Source organism: Carlito syrichta, unplaced genomic scaffold, assembly GCF_000164805.1.
Source record: "Carlito syrichta isolate Samal-C Ts95f unplaced genomic scaffold, Tarsius_syrichta-2.0.1 Scaffold302065, whole genome shotgun sequence".
NCBI classification, from domain to species: domain Eukaryota; kingdom Metazoa; phylum Chordata; class Mammalia; order Primates; family Tarsiidae; genus Carlito; species Carlito syrichta.
Window position 1 is genome coordinate 124501 of NW_007246161.1, and position 13651 is coordinate 138151.

Here is a 13651-nt window from a genome sequence, read left to right on the forward strand (position 1 = left end):
GGTTTTTTTTTTAGTCGGAGTCTCACTCTGTTTCCCAGATTGGAGTGCAGTGGCATGCTCCCGGCCACCGCAGCCTCGACCTGCTGGGCTCTGGTGATCCTTCTGCCTCAGCCTTCCAAGTAGCCAGAACTACAGGCTACCATGCCCGGCTAATTTTTTATTTATTGTAGAGACAAGGTCTCGCCACATTGCCCAGATGGGTCTCAAACCCACAGGCTCAGGCAATCTACTCACCTCGGCCTCCCAAAGTGCTGGGATTACAGGCTGAGCCACTGAGCCCGACCCATCCTTAGCATATTAATCATACTTATTTTAAATTCCGAGTCTGATAATTTCAGCATTCCTGTCATACCTCATTCTAGTTCTTACTCTTTCTCTTTAAACTGACTTTTGCCTTTTAGTATGCCTTGTAATTTTATCTTGATAGCTGGACATGACATACTGGCTAAGAGGAACTGCTGTAAATGGCCCTTTAGTAATGTAAGTTGTGGGGAAAGGGGAAGCATTCTGTTCCATTGCTTAGATGTCAGTATTTTATAGTGATTCTATGCCTTAGACTCTGAATGTCACAGTTGTTTTTTTTTTTTTTAACCTCCTTTAGCTGGGTCACGATAGCTAGAGCTAGGTGGAGTTGAATATTTCCCTTCCTCCTGATCATCGAGCCCCTGATAAAATCACAGTAGGTTCGACTCTGAACTAGTTTCTCCTGACTGCAGATTTTTTAAAGAAAAATATAGCACTCTGTTTTGCGGGCTTTTGTTTGTATGTTTTTGAATTGGAGATCTCACTCTGTCATCCAGACTGAAGTGCAGTGAGACAATCATGGCTCACTGCAGCCTTGGCCTAGGCTCAGGAGATCCTTCTGCCTCAGCCTCCTGAATAGCTGGGACTAGAGGTCTGGCTAATTTTTTTTTTTTTTAGATGAGATCTTGCTATTGTTTGTTACCCAGGCAGGTCTCAAACTCCTGGGCTCAAGCAGTCCTCCTACTTTGGCTTTCCAATGTACTGAGAATACAGGCATGAGCCACTATGCCTGGCTCTGGTGTGTTTTATAATGGTTCCCTTCCCGCTTCTCCTGGAAGCATGTGGGAATATTTTTCTGATATTTACTGTGGGAACTTATTCTAGCTCCTGAAGGTAAAACAATGTGGGGAAACCCCTTATGATTGGACTTTTTTTTTTTTTTTTTTTTTTTTTTTTTTTTGAGTTGGAGTCTCACTCTGTCGCCCAGACTGGAGTGCAGTGGCCGCTCCCGGCCACCACAATCTCGCCTGCTGGGCTCCGGCGATCCTTCCACCTCAGCCTTCCAAGTAGCTGGAATTACAGGCATGCGCTACCACGCCCGGCTGATTTTTTGATTTATTGTAGAGATGAGGTCTCGCTGCCCAGGCGGGTCTCGAACCCGCGGGCTCAGGCAATCCACTCACCTCAGCCTCCCAAAGGCGCGGGATTACAGGCTGAGCCACCGAGCCCGGCTATGATTGGACTTTTTAACTCCCAGAATTGTCCACCCCTAGCCTTCAACTTCTTTAATTACAAGTTTCTTACCCTGGCAAGGTAGTTTCTAGGTAGTTTCTGCTCCAGTATGGCATGATTCTCTATCTGCCTGTCTCTCCAATTTTGAAAACAGTAGTTGTATGACCTTTTTCTTATGCATTTAGGAAGTCATTGATTTTTTTTCAGATTATTCTTGTTACTTCTTCCTGGGAGTGAGCAACAAATTCCATGTTTCATACATGGGAATTGAGAACCAAAAATCTGTAAAGTTTTAAAAAAATACCTTGATCATGTATGAACTCTACAGAGCCCTATGAATGTAGGAAATGTGGAAAGCCTTCACTAGTTTCTCAAACTTTAATGAATATATGAGAATTCACTCTGGAGAGATACCTTTTGGCTGTAAGAAATATGGGAAAGGATTTATACATTCCTTCCTCCTTAATATTCACAAAAAAACTCATACTGAAAAAAATTCCTGGCCAGGCTTAGTGTCTCAGCCTGTAATCCCAGCACTTTGGGAGGCCGAGGCAAGTGGATTGCCTGAGCCCGTGGATTCAAGACCAACCCAGGCAACTTGGCGAGGCCTCATCTCTACAATAAAAAATGACTGGGCATGGTAGTCCGCGACTCTAGTTCCAGCTACTTGGAAGGCTGAGGCAGAAGGATCGCTGGAGCCCAGAAGTTCGATGCTGGGGTGGCTGTGCATGCCACTGCACTCCAGCCTGAGGAGAGTGAGACTCCAACTCAAAAAAAAAAAAATTCCTACAAATCAAATGTAAACTGTGAGAAAACCTTCAATTATTCCAATTCATTTCAAGTACATGAACTCAACTGTAGAGAACCCTACGAATATAAGGAGTATGATAAATCCTTTAAGTCTTTTTTTTTTTTTTTTTTTTTTTTTTTTTGAGTTAGAGTCTCACTCTATTGCTCAGACTGGAGTGCAGTGGCACACTCACGGCCACACCAGCGTCGACCTGCTGGGCTGCAGCCATCCTTTCGCCTCAGCCTTCCAAGTAGCCAGAACTACAGGCGCACCCTATCACACCTGGCTAATTTTTCGATTTATTGTAGAGACGATATCTCGCCAAGTTGCCCAGGCTGATGTCCAACCCGTGGGCTCAGGCAATCCACTCGGCTCAGCCTCCCAAAGTGCTGGGATTACAGACTGAGTCACTAAGCCCAGCCCCTTTAAGTCTTATAGTACCTTTTGATGCCATTAAAAACTCCATTAAAATGGAAAAGAATTTTTATCAATGTAAGGATTGTGGGAACACCTTTTGTTAATGTCTCACGTTGTAAGGAAAACACTTTGAGAGTTTGGAATGTTGGAACCATTTTACTGATATCTCAGTTCTTAATGGACATGTAAGAATTCACAGTGGTAGGAAACCCTGTGCACATGGGAAATATAGAAAAGTCTTCATTAAAGCCTTAGGTCCATATGGCAGAACTCCCACTGGGCAGAAACGATATGAGTGTCAGGAATGTGGAAAATCCTTCCCTTGTTCCTCAAGCCCTAATGTATATGTTAGAATTTCAGTGGGGATGCACCATATTGATGTCAGGAATCTGGGAAAGCCTTTATGTAGTGCTTAATAAGCATGTAAGAACTCAAACTGAAGAGAAATCCAATGAATATAGGAGTAGGGGAAAACCCTTGCTTATTCCATAAGCTTTAATAGTCACATGCCAACTCATGCTGGGTAGCCTCATGAATACAGGTGGCTAGTTTATGTATCATCTTCTGGCTAGTTCATATGTTAAGGCTTTAACTCCTTGTACCTTAAGATATAGCATTATTGGGAGATAAGTTTTTTAACAACATGATTAAAATGAGGCAGTTAGAATGGGCCCCTAATTTGATACGACTATTCATTATAAGTCAAAGAGATACCAGGGTAGTAGGAACAGAGAATTCCATGTGTGAAGTCATCCGCAAGTTAAGGAGGGATTCCTGGGAAGAGAATTTTTTTGAGTTGAAGTCTTACTCTGTCGCTTAGGCTGGAGTGCAATAGCACACTAATGGCCACCCCAGCATTGACCTGCTGGGCTCAGGCGGTCCTTCCACCTCAGCCTTCCAAGTAGCTGGAACTACAAGCACATGCTACCACGCCCGTGGTATTTTTTGTAGAGACGAGATCTTGCCAAGTTGCCAGGCTGGTCTGAAACCCACAGGCTCAGACAGTCGATTCACCTTGGCCTCCCAAAGTGCTGGGATTACAGGCTGAGCCACCAAGGCTGGCTTTTTTTGTTTTTTGTTGTTGTTGTTGTTGTTGTTTTGTTTTGGTTTTTTGGAGTCGAGGTCTCACTGTTGCCCAGGCTGGAGTGCAGTGCTACAATCACAGCTCACTGCAGCCTTGACCACCTTGCCTCAGGTGATCCTTCTGCCTCTGCCTTTGAAGTAGCTGGGACTACAGGGATGCACCACCATGCCCACCTAATTTTGTGATTTTTTTGTAGACCAAGTCCAGACATTTATAATGGCTTCTAAGGGAAACCATCTGTACTTTGATCTCAGACTTCCAGCCTCCAAAACTGTAAGCAAATAAATTTCTGTTTAAGCTTTCCAGTGTATGGTGGGTCATGCATGCAATCCCAACACCTTGGAAGCCTGAGGTAGGAGGGTCACTTAAGCTAGGAAGTTCAAGACCACTCTAAGCAACATAGCAAGAACTCATCTCTCCAAAAATATCAGATTAGCTGGGTATAATGGTGCATGCCTGTAGTCCCAAGCTACTTGAGAATCTGAGGCAGGAGGATCGCTTAAGACCAGGAAGTAAGTAAATGAATGTAATGAAAGAATAAGTTTATTTTATAATATTAAGGAATGTGATTTTGCACAATGTGGAGGAACCTGGAATGGACTAAAACCCCATTATAAGTAACATGGTTGGGCTTTCTTTAATTTTGCATACCTTATAGAGGGTGTAGAAACTTCTGGGTTTAGGACTGGAGAGAAGTCTGCTTACAAGGTAAGTGGGACAGCCGTTCATTCTACAAGGTGTATTTTATACATCGAAAATTACTGGATAGGCTTGGTGGCTCAGCCTGTAGGCCCGGAACTTTGGGAGGCTGAAGTGAAGGATTGCCTGAGCCCGCGGGTTCAAGACCAAACCACGCAACTTAATGAGACCTCAGGCTTGGTAGCATGTGCCTTTAGTTGCGGCTACTTGGAAGGTTGAAGTGGAAGGATCGCTGAAGCCCAACAAGTCAACGCTGGGGTGACCATGAGTATGCCACTGCATTGCAGCCTGGGCGACAGAGTGAGACTCTGACTCAAAAAAAGAAAAAAAAATTACCATGGCTCTTTGGGGAGGTAAGGAGTGGAGTACAACTTTGGACATTTCACATGTCATTGTATTTACATCAAATTGAAGTTAGTGTAAGACCCTGTGTATGTAAGAAAAGTGGTGAAGCCTTTGTATATTTCATGACAACATAGAGATGGGAATTCACATTGGAGTAGAGCCCTGTGAACGTAAAGGGCAAGGGAGAGCTTCATTTACTCTTCATACCTTACTCCTCATATAAACACGCAGTCAAGAGATACCATACAGATTTAAGGAATATGGCAAAGCCTTGAGAATCTTCACCAAGAGTCATATGATGTCTACACATATATTTATGGATGGATCATGGGTGACATATGCCTAGTGTTATTAATAGCATTAATAAGTTATATCAAATAAATTGGGTAGATATCTTCCCAGCTTATATTGGTCAATGGCTGACAGTGGCATATTCATGTGAAAATTTCAACAAGTCAAGATAATGTATCCAGGGTTGCATTTTTTAGAAATACTTCTCCCAGCGTATCTTGTGCTCTCATGTATCTTGCAGGGCATGCCAAAAATGCAAGGCCTTGACCAATCCTTACCCAGGGCCATTTCTTAGGTTGTGTTTGCAGCTAGCAACCCTGAAGGATGAGATAATTTCCCTTTGAGAAAAAGAGCAGGCTAGCTTACTATTTGCTATAAAGTAGTGTGTTTCCCAACCTCAGCATTCTTATTCTCTAGCACCTCTCTGTGGAGACATCGTGTTTACCCTTCTGGTCTCCCTGAAAGATGGAGACAAAGGGGACCAACACAAATGTTCTGATGCTCACACTGCTCACTGTACTATGAGTGGTAAACTCCTTTATCTGTGACTCCAAAGTCTCAGGTCCTCTGCCAACATCCATGCAATAGCAATACACTAACTTCTTACCTTAAAAGAAGGGAGGAATCACATCCAATTGTTTGGGCAGTAGAAAAGCATGGTGACAAGCCGAGCTCGGTGGCTCAGCCTGTAATCCTGTGCCTTTGGGAGACCAAGGTGAGTGGATTGCCTGAGCCCGTGGGTTCGAGACCCACCTGGGCAACTTGGCGAGACCTCATCTCTACAATAAAAAAGCAGCCAGGCGTGGTAGCACATGCCTGTAATTCCGGCTATTCAGAAGGCTGAGGCAGAAGGATCGCCGGAGCCCAGCAGGTCGAGGCTGCGGTGGCCGGGAACGGCCACTGCACTCCAGTCTGGGTGACAGAGTGAGACTCCAACTTAAAAAAAAAGCATGGTGACAAGAACCCTACCTGGCAGAGGAAGGATGGGGATGCTCAGACTGCATTTAAAGATGTAGGATTATCTGGAATCCAGTAGAGGAATCTTTTCTGCAAGAAGTTTGCCCATATTATGGATGGGGAAGGAAGGGGGAGACTGGGTGTGGTGTAATCCCAGTACTTTGGGAGGTCAAAGTAGGAGGATCTCTTGAGACCAGGGGTTCAAGATCAGCCTGGAAGACATAGCAAGACTGTCCCAAAAAAATAATTTAAAAATCAGCCAGGTGTGGTGATGCAGACCTGTAGTTCCAGCTATTTGAGAGGCTGGGGCAGGAGGATCCATTGAACCCAGGATTTTGAGGCTGCAGTGAGCTATGATTGCACCATTGCCCTCTAGCCTGGGTGGCAAAAGTAAATGAAGGAAAGGGAGGGAGAGAGGAGGAAGGAAGAAAATGAGGGAGGGAAGGAAAGAAGGGAATAATGATCCCTTCTGTCCTACCTATTCAGGAGGCTGAGTGGTAAGAGGTTGGTTGTGATGGGTGGAAGAAGGGATGTTATGATAATGAAGCAGTAAGTCATTCTTATTGCTGGGTCAATGCATCAAAGTTAAAACAGATGGTTTCACCCTTTCCACTTGATTTGGAACTTTTGTTGGACGGAAACTTCGTTTCTTTGCCTGACCTGCGTATAACCAACCCCTGGAATCTGAAAGTATTGCTTATGTGGATCCACTCTTTTCTGTGGTCCTGATTGTTTTCCTGTCCCTTGGGGATACTGCAAATCATATGCACCAATCTGGTATTCCAGAAAACTTCAGGGAGGAAGGAACTCAAACTTTTGTTTCTGTTGGATATGAACACCTGAGTCATCCTCACCATTCCTGATAAACAAGGGCCCTTGGATACAGGGATAGCCTACATACTAGGTGTTACCAGGATTCTGTGCAAGGTCCTTGATTTTCTGGCAGAAAGGAATTTCATAGCAAGCTGAAAGTAGCAAGGTAGTAAGTTTATTAAACGTGAAGGCAAGCCAGGTATGGTGGCTCATACCTATAATCCCAGCACTTTGGGAGGCTGAGGCAAGAGGATTGCCTGAGCTCAGATGTTCAAGACCAGCCTGAGCAACATGGCAAGACCTCCCGTCTACAATAAATAATAATTTTTTAAAAACTCCAGCCAGGCATAGTGTCACATGCCTGTGGTTCCAGCTACTTGGAAGGCTGAGACGGAAGGATCCTCTGAACCTAGCAGGTCAAGTCTGCAGTTGCCGTGATAATGCCACTGCGTTCCAGCCTGGGCGACAGAGTGAAACACCAACACCAAAAAAAAAAAAAAAGTGAAGGCAAAAGAATAGTACACACTGCAGGGTGAAGTGTGGAGTGTGGGCAGACATCAGGAAGTGTCACCCAGGAGTCTTTGGCTTGTGATTTTTGTAAGCTACAATAATGAAGAGGTGGAATATTCTACTGAAGGGGTGGATTTTTCTGGGAAATGGGTGGGCAATTCTTGGAATTGGGATGCCGCCCAATTTATTACTATTAAGTGGACAGTAAGCCGGGCTCAGTGGCTCAGCCTGTAATCCCGCACCTTGGGAGGCTGAGGTGAGTGGATTGCCTGGGCCCATGGGTTCGAAACCCACCTGGGCAATTTGGTGAGACCTCATCTCTACCATAAATCAAAAAATTAGCCGGGTGTGGTAGCGCATGCCTGTAGTTCCAGCTACTTGGAAGGCTGAAGCGGAAGGATCACCGGAGCCCAGCTGGTCGAGGCTGCTGTGGCCGGGAGCGGCCACTGCACTCCAATCTGGGCGACAGAGTGAGACTCCAACTCAAAAAAAAAAAAAAAAGTGGACAGTGTTGGAACTGTCATTGTGCTGGAGGATGAGTCATTTAGTATGTTAATGAGCGTATGGGGACCCAAAAAACCTGAGATTATATTTTGGAGGGTGGGCCCCTTGTAGTACAGACTTCCTCTGCTTGTTAAGTGTTCTAGGAACCTGTCTGCACAGTGTACCCATTAGTGTTGTTATGAGAGGCTTTGGCTTCAGTGAATATTTTTTTGGAGATTCTTTCAACATGTTTGTCCATTTCATGGTGAGTGATTTACACAAACAACTTGCCCATACCATGCTAAGTGTTAAGCAGTTTTCAACCAAAAACTGCACAATCCCCATGCCCCACCCTCCCTAGCAAGGTAGCAAGTTTATTAAAAGTGAAGGCAAGCCAGGTATGATGGCTCATGCCTATAATCCCAGCACTTTGGGAGGCTGAGGCAAGAGGATTGCCTGAGCGCAAAGGTTCGAGACCAGCCTGATCTTGCCCTGAGTGACTTTTTTTGTTTGTTTGTTTCCCTGGAAGAAAAAAGTCCTCAAAAGGGAACATTTTGCTGATGTGCAAGAGGTGAAACAAAAAACAGCAGAAGCACTAAAAGGCAGCAAAATTGACAAGCTCAAAAACTGTTTTGAGCAGTGAAAAAGCTTTTTCTTCCTCTCTATTTAATCAAATGGACAGTACTTTGAAGGTACTTTCTGAAGTTTAAACATGTAGTAATAAATACACAATTTTTTATAAATAAATTCTGGGTTTTTGAGGGGCATCCTCCCTTATATAATAAAGGCAAAATTGGGTCACAAACATCTTGGTGATCAGTACACATGCTCCAGGGAATTTTTTTCTCCCTCCAGGGGATTTTTTTTGCCCAGGCTGGTCTCGAATCCATGGGCTCTGGCAATCCACTCACCTCAGTCTCCCAAAGTGCTGAGATTACAGGCTGAGCCACCAAGCCCAGTGCTCCAGGGGACTTTTAAGCCAGTCCCTACCTTGTGGTCAGCTCTTGACCACAAACATCCGGAGAAAGAGGATGTTGCCTGCAGCAGGTGTGTTGGAGGGGAGTTAATTTTTTTTTTTTTGGTATTTTAAAAAAATTTTTAACTTTAAAGATATGGGGTACAATTCAGGTTTAGGTATACAAATGTTCATTATGCAGGTAGCCTTGTTGATGCGGTGTGCCTCACCCCTGCAGCTTCCCACTACTGTCAATCCCCTTCTTATGGTATTATAATTGTTCAAGGTCTGCTTATGAGTGAGAATATGTGGTACTCAGTTCTTTGTTTCTGTGATAGATCACTCAGTATTATAGACTCTAAGTCCATTCAAGTTGGAGGGGAGTTATTCTAATAGGTTTTTTTGAGTGGGGGTCTCACTCCGTCATGCAAGCTGGCACACTCATGGCTCACTGCAGCCTTGACCTGCTGGGTTCAAGCAATCTCGCATCAGCCTCCTGAGTAGCTGGGACTATAGGTGTGTACCACCACACCTAATTTTTTAAAAAGTTTTGTAGAATAAGTTCTCACTATGTTACCTAGGGTGGTCTCAAACTCCTGGGCTCAAGCAATCCTCCCACCTCAGTCTCCCAAAATGCTAGGATTACAGGTATGAGCCACCACACCCAGCCTGTTCTAACCGTTTTATAAAATTTTCTCACAGCCTTGAAATTGGGACAAGTTCTATATGAGTTGCTAATGTTTTCTGAATTCCTAGGCTCCTATGTCCCTGATATTTTCCTACTGTAACCTGCTTACTCTATCACCAAGGACTATGATGGAGAAAGAAATGGGCGATCTGGTAAATGCAGCTGCTGCTGGTGGGAGAGAGAGACTGTGGTGGTTGGTCACGTATTGGTGCCATAATCACCTTAAGCCCCCAGCTGCACTCTCCCTGGTGTCTGCCAAACGATATTGTAGTCTGGTGGCTATTGTAGCTGTCACTTTACCCTGTAACTCATGTATCTCAGTCTCCTTGGTTCATGTTCCTGTAGGGTTTTGGGCAAAGCTGACAGAAGAAAACAAGCTTAAATTACTTGGTGGGCAGGTTCCTGTGGGCTGAGTCACTGAGCCATTGTCATGGCTTCTGCTGGATGCATAATTGGTATGGTTGGGTTACATGCTTGCACTTCCTCTGTCCTGTGTCAGTGGATTCTACTATGCTACATGTACTGCGTCTTTCCAGTCAGTCTAATAGAAAGAATATAGAGGCTGAATACGGTGGCTCTCATCTATAATCCTAGCACTTTGGGAGAAGATTACCTGAGCCCACAGGTTTGAGACCACTCCGGGCAACTTGGCAAAGTCTCATCTCTACAATATTTCAAAAAATTAGCCAGGTGTGGTATCGTGCACCTGTAGTTCCTGCTACTTGGAAGGCTGAGGCTGAAGGATCACTTGAGCCCTGCAGGTCGAGACTGCGGTGGCCGTGAGTGTGCCACTGCACTGCAGCTGGGTAACAAAGTGAAACTCCGACTCAGAAAAACAAAAACAAAAAAGAAAGAGAATACAGAAACCCAGCAGGAGAAAGGGAGATAATTGCTTTTTTTTTCTTTTTGGTTACTCCAAGAGACCATCTCCCTGTACAACAGCAACACCTGCCTGACATAGCCACTAAGCATGCCCTTTTAAAAAAAATGTCAGATAGAGTCTGGGCATGGTGGCTTATGCCTGTACTCCCAGCACTTTGGGAGGCCGAGGTGAGAGGATTGTCTGATCCAATGGGTTTGAGACCAGCCTAGGCAACATGACATGACATCATCTCTACAATAAATTAAAAAAAAAAAATTAGACAGGTGTGGTGGTACAAACCTGTAGTCCCAACTACTTGGAAGAAGGAGGTGGAAGGATCTCCTGAGGCCAGTAGGTCGAGGCTGTGATGGCGGTGATCATGCCACTGCACTCCAGCCTGGGCAACAGTGTGAGACTCCAACTCAAAAAATAAAATTAAAATGTCAGTTAGGCAACAATTACTATTCTATTTTTGAAACTGAATGTCTAACATCATCAAAGAACTTCACTGGTCAAATGGAAATGGAATATTCAAGAGTGCAGCTGCTGATCTTAGCAGCCTTGTGGCTTTACCGATAGGCAGCTTTTGGGGAAGCTTTATAATCCATTCCTCTACTAAGCTGCTGGGACCCTTATTGCCTGGGCCTCATTCAGTCATAGTTAGGATACTGGAAGCTAAATGTGTCCACTGGGTTTCTGCAGTCATCCAGCTTCGGGGACGTATCTGGAAGACTCACTGGGCTTAGGACCCTTCTACTCATTCCCTTGTTTTTCTTCATAGTCCCACCACCTGTGTATGCATCCCATAAATGTACGTGTAGTGCCTGCCATTAGGGAATTTTTTTTTATATTATGAAGCTATTGAATTTCTCTATTTGTTTCACTCCTTGTATAGACTTTCAGCTTTATGAGATAATGGAAAACTTTCTGAAGTCTTTTGTTTGTTTCTAGTCAGGGATGGGAAAGGAAATGCCTAGGAAAGCTTTTATTCCCGTAATATTTATTAATTGTTTTTCTTTTCTTTTCTTTTTTTTGAGTTGAAGTCTCACTCTGTCTCCCAGACTGAAGTGCAGTGGCACACTCCCGGCCACTGCAGCCTCGACCTGTTGGGCTCTGGCAATCATTCCACTCAGCCTTCCAAGTAGCTGGAACTACAGGCGCACGCTACCATGCCCGGCTAATTTTTTTGATTTATTGTAGAGATGAGGTCTCGCCAAGTTGCCCAGGTGGGTCTCGAACCCACAGGCTCAGGCAATCCACTCACCTCGGTCTCCCAAAGCGTGGGATTACAGGCTGAGCCACCAAGCCCAGCCATTAATTGCTTTTCAAATATTCCTTCAGATTGACTATGGGTTTCATATTCTTTTGGATGCTGTGAAGAAAACAAGATTTTCACTAGGAAATGCATTCATTTATTCCATGTGCTTATTTCATTTATGAGCATATCTAGTCTGTTCAGGATCTTGAATAAGACTGAAAGAGTCCTTATAGCACAGTGGAAAGATCAGTTGAACCTTATGCTGTGAAATCATTAAAGCTATAAGCCTAAAGGTGTCTCAGGGTTTGGGAGTAAAAGAGAAGGGAGTCATAGGCAGATGACAGGAACATCAAGAGCATGTCTCAGCTTTCTATTCCTTGAGTCTTTTTCCCTAATTCTTTTTTTTTTTTTTTTCAGACAAGGTCTTAACTCTGTCACTGAAGCTGGAGTGTAGTGGTGTGATCATAGCTCACTGCAGCCTCAAACTCATAGGTTCAAGCAATCCTCCTGCATCAGCCTCCCAAAGTGCTGGGATTATAGGCACATGCCACCACATCTTGCCTTCTCTAGTTCTACCACATATCCATCAACTTCCTGGTATATTGTTGAACATGGTAATTACCTGACCCAGCGTGTGATGTTTTAGAGCTGCTTGCCCTTCAAGGAAATGGCTGGAGACTTCTCCCTGGAGTGGGCATTGCTGGACCCTGTTCAGAAAATCTCATACAGACATGTGTCGCGGGAGAACTTTAGGGAGTTAACCTCAATGGGTCATGCTGGCCTCATTCATTATTTGCCATGTAGCAAAGAGTTTGTTCTCAAGCACCTCTTGTGTTCCAAGATTTGTAAAGAGAATGGCAGTTGAGTGGTAAACATAAAATGGATGGTCCCTGCCCTTGCGAGGCAGTCTAGTGACTTGCCAGGAAAATAAAAATCTGTTCATTGTACCAATTTCACTTTCTCTCTCTCACAGTTTTCAAGGGTTATTTCCATATAGGGCATCAAGTGAGGGTGTTTGCTTTTAGGCCCTTGTGGAAAAGCTCTGCTCTGATTATTTTGTTATTCCTAAAGTTGCACTCCATTTTCAAATCCGTTAAATCCCAAATATTGGAATTCATTTATGGAATGTTTTATTGTGTCCTATCCATCCCTCCCACATCATGTGTCTTGCTCCTTGGACAGGGTATCAGCTCTGCAAATGGCAGCAAAATCAACAAGGTGGACCAAGTACAAAGAGGTGAGGATAGAGAAGAGCGGACTCCTTCAAGGTGCCTATACAGGTGAGCACCAGCCAGAAATGAGTCATTGTGCGGAGCAGGCCTGGATGATGAGGGATGGTATATTTGGGAATGTCAGTCAAGGTATAGAATGCTATTACATGAGCTTTCCCTCCTTTCTCCATCTACCTATTTATTCATGTTTTCATTTGTCCTTAGAGAAAAAACCGTTTTAGTTCCTCTTTAAATGTTTTCATTTAAATGTTCTTTGTAATGTTTTCTGTACTCTGCTTTCCAGATCATATTCTTGTGTATTTTCTCACGACTCCAAAATACTTTCTAAATAAAATACCTCCCAATTCTCAATAAAATACCATGGAGCTGTTTTCTTCCCAGAACCAAACTCTGATCATTATTTCTTTGGTCACTGGCTGCATCTTCTCTTTTACAGCATATTTTAGCAGCAGAAGAAAGGATTCACAAATCTGAATATAGGAAATATCAAAATATCTGGGCCGGACATGGTGGCTCAAGACTATAGTCCCAGCACTTTGGGAGGCTGAGGCGAGAGGATTACCCAAGTCTAGGGGTTTGAGATCAGCCTCGGCAACTTAGTGAGACCTCATCTCTATAGTAAATCAAAAAAATTAGCTGGGTGTGGTAGTGTGCACCTGTAGTTCTAGCTACTTGGAAGGCTCAGGCATAAGGATTTCCTGAGCCCAGCAGGTTGAGGCTGTGGTGGCTGTGAGTGTGCCACTGCACTCCAACCTGGGTGACAGAATGAGACTCTAACTCAAAAAGAAAAA